The sequence below is a fragment of the Saccopteryx bilineata genome, chromosome 5, assembly GCF_036850765.1.
Source record: "Saccopteryx bilineata isolate mSacBil1 chromosome 5, mSacBil1_pri_phased_curated, whole genome shotgun sequence".
Lineage (NCBI taxonomy): Eukaryota > Metazoa > Chordata > Mammalia > Chiroptera > Emballonuridae > Saccopteryx > Saccopteryx bilineata.
In genome coordinates, this window is record NC_089494.1 from 3,417,394 (window position 1) to 3,421,129 (window position 3,736).

Genomic DNA, 3,736 nt, shown 5'->3' on the forward strand with positions numbered 1-3,736 from the left:
GCGGGTGGACCCCGGGCGCTGCTGAGCTCTTGTGCCCACCGGACAGAGCTGTCAGACACAGCACGGGCACTCTCCCCTTAAACTCTCTCCGGTCGGACGCTGACCTAGGGCTCTGCCATCTGCCTTTTCGGGACAAGGATGATAGGTGTCCACCCTCCCTCTTGCCCTGTCCTTTATACAACAGAGATGCCCCCTTTGTCTTTGCTTGGAAGGTCAAGTGGGCTCAAGTGGGACACTTGTGGGAGGTTCTTTTTTTTTTTTTTTTGTATTTTTCTGAAGCTGGAAATGGGGAGAGACAGTCAGACAGACTCCCGCATGCGCCCGACCGGGATCCACCCGGCACGCCCACCAGGGGTGACGCTCTGCCCACCAGGGGGTGATGCTCTACCCCTCCGGGGGGTCGCTCTGCCGTGACCAAAGCCACTCTAGCGCCTGGGGCAGAGGCCAAGGAGCCATCCCCAGCGCCCGGGCCATCTTTGCTCCAATGGAGCCTTGGCTGCGGGAGGGGAAGAGAGAGACAGAGAGGAAGGGGGGGGGGTGGAGAAGCAAATGGGCGCTTCTCCTATGTTCCCTGGCCGGGAATTGAACCCGGGTCCCCCGCACGCCAGGCCGATGCTCTACCGCTGAGCCAACCGGCCAGGGCCTTGTGGGAGGTTCTTTCAAGAGGGGACAGACTATGGTAGCAAATCACTGGGTGTCCTCTGTGTGGCGGACTTCTTCACTCGCTTCCCCTCCTCTTTGTGGTGAGAGCCTCCCGGGTCTCCTGGCTTATCCCCGAGGTGGGACTTCCAGTCAAGCCCTCTCCCTCCTCCACGGTCATGCGTGAAATGGTCCCCTGGGAGCTCCCTTTGGGGACATGGGAAGGTCCCTCCACTTGTTGGGAAAAAAACTTGTCATCGCCCTTCCCGTGGTGGGTGCCCAGCCACTCCTCGTGACTTTGCTCAGGCCGTGCGAGTACTTTGGGGACGAGCAGCCCCCCATCTTTGGCTCCTTGGGGTACATGTACTTCAGCAGTGTTTTAGTTACCTGACATTTTTCAGAATGTATGATTTCACCCAAGAGAAATGACCAGATAACTGAACCCAATTTTTATGAACAAAATGTTAAACTTGATCATCTTCCCTGGGACTCTGAAATACAACGGATTAAACAGAACATGGAGGCATCAAGTCTTACCCACCCGTGTTGGTAGGAGTCACACAGTGTTACGCACCAATGTGTATTGACCCAGGGAGCTTTGGATTCTGTTCTTTTGAGTGTTTATTTTTCCCCCTAAACTGCTCTCTCTGCCTGGCAGCGATGGGCCCTTCTCGCCATTGAGGATGTCTCTTCTCGTAGGCGGTGCGTTCTGCCAGGCAGGCAGGTGTGTGTGCGCCCACCCGAAGGGGGCGGCGGTGATGGCAGCGTGGGGCGGGCAGAGCGCAGGGGGCACCCATGCCCTCTGGGCTGCCCTGCCTCCTCATGTGTTCGTTCACAGACTGAATACATGCATGAAGAAGAACAGAGAGAGAGAAGGCATGGGTCTTCCTGCAGTGCTTAAGTTTCATTATATGAACGTCCTTCCTACAGTTATCCAGATCAGACATGTTTTCCTTGGTCCGCTTCTTACCAACATCGCTCTAATAAAGAACCTTTATAAAACAATGCTAGGGAAAGCTAAGCATCAGGTTGTCAAATTTCTTCAGGAAAATGTGTTGAGCCAATGTCCTTCCTTTGCTTATTTTTTTTTGGAAAAAATAAACAAAACAAAACATGTTGTGGGTGTTGATTTTTTACATTTCTTTTTGCTAAAAGAGTCGGTTCCCTGACATCTTCTTGTGAAGGAAGTAAGCACACCCCGGGCGAAAGCAGGTGTGCGAGTGCGTGATCCTATCACCAGGGAACGCGTATTTGGTGAGATTGTGCAGTAGGCACTGAAATCCGCATGCCAGGGCCAGGCTTCCCGGCCGCCCTCCGCGACCCGGTTTTGTGTAACCTGGATCTTTTCTAAGGAAGTGACCCCCACTATCTCTCCTTCCCTGTCACCCACGTTGCTTTTCTTGGACACCAAAGATTCCTCTGCGATTTCCTTCCCTGGCTCTGCGGGCTGACGGCGGAGGGCGGGGACTCAGCCACGGTGAACTAACTCTAAAGTCATTACATTTGATGAATGCCCGGTCGGACGTACGCAGTGATTTTTAACGAGCACTGCGTTTCCTGTCCCTTCATGAAAGCAAGGGACATTTGCGAAACATTACGAGCCTCAAAGTCATCGGGTCATCGGGTCATGCCCAAATGTTTACATTTGCCGGACGGCAGTGTCAGAACGGGGGAAACCCAGGAGACGTTTGGAAGTGAAAGTGCATAGATGCTCTGTCGCAGTAAAAATCAATATTTTAAATCACTCTTGCGTTATCAGATGAATCACTCCACAACCTCACTTAGGTCACCGAGGATGGAACATCGCCAACTGCTTCTCCGGTGCTCTATTGGGCCCTGGATGCAGTATCCAGTTTTTTGTTATTTCTTTTTCTTTTCTGATGGAAATATGCCATCGGTGGCTGCGAGACTAAAGCCCTCCATTGGATCAACCCTTCCTGAATACCAGTGCAGTGACCTCAGCGTCTGCAGGGTCCACACTGTCTAGACATTCTTTCACAGATGCTATCGCAAAGGGGTTCCTTAACTGGAAAAGTGGCAATCAAGACATTGATCAAAAGAAACTCAGTTGAACTCCAGGTGACCACGTACTTGGAGCGACTGAATAAACGATCACCTTCTCGGGTAGACAGTCCGGGCGGGGCTCTTTCTCGGACCACGGGCATGCCTCCAGCCCGGCCTGGATCAGAGACCGGCGGTCCTTCCTGGCGTTTTCAATTTCATGATAGATACCAGCTGAACGAACAGGGATGAGGGCTGTTTCTCAGGGCCTCATAGGCACGACGTCCTTCACCTCCTGAGCCAAGTCCGGCCTTTGTGTGCTATGCGCGAATGCCTCTCCGCTCCCCGGACTCGGCTCTGACTGTCATCAGGTATGAACTTGGGAGAGTAGTTGATCAATGTCTCTTCCCTCCGGTAGACAGGGGCCTCCTCGCAGGCAGGAGCCGGTCTGCGTTACAGCTAGCATCCGGCTGTGAGTAGGGGGCTTCTGTAGTCCTTTAATTGGCAAATGAGAAACAAGGGCATTCGCTGGAAGGAACTGAGTCATACTGTGGACGTCCGTGCACGTGGAGAGGTTTACTGAGTGAGTCAGTAGCTTAGAGATAACCGATGGTACATGCCCCCGCGGCTGAGGGCGGGAACTCAACTCCGTCAAGTGTGTGGTCCAACACCTGTCTTTCTGAAGTGCGGAGGCATCCCGTGCCCGATACCGGAGCGGACTTGGCGTGGCAGATGGGCTAATAGTTTTCTATGTGTTATTTTAAGGGGAGTTAAGGGAAAACCGAACTGGAAGAGCAAACTAAACCGGGTAACCGGAGCATTAAACTAGGTTTCTGTTTTCACGGCTATGACTGCTGAGGGTGGGAATAAATTACTGACCTTCTCAAAGGAGTCAACCTAAAGAGAAACATTCTGCGGTAAATAAGTGATGTGTGCAGGGCAAGGCAGAGCAACGGACAAGTGTGGGAAACACGGCCCGGGCATTACCCGGTGTCACCCGGAGTGGAAAATATTCCGTTTGATCTGTCCCTCCCTCTTCTCAAAATGTCATCTAGCCTACTGCGGGCCACGTTGAAAGTCTCCTCGTGGCCAAGGG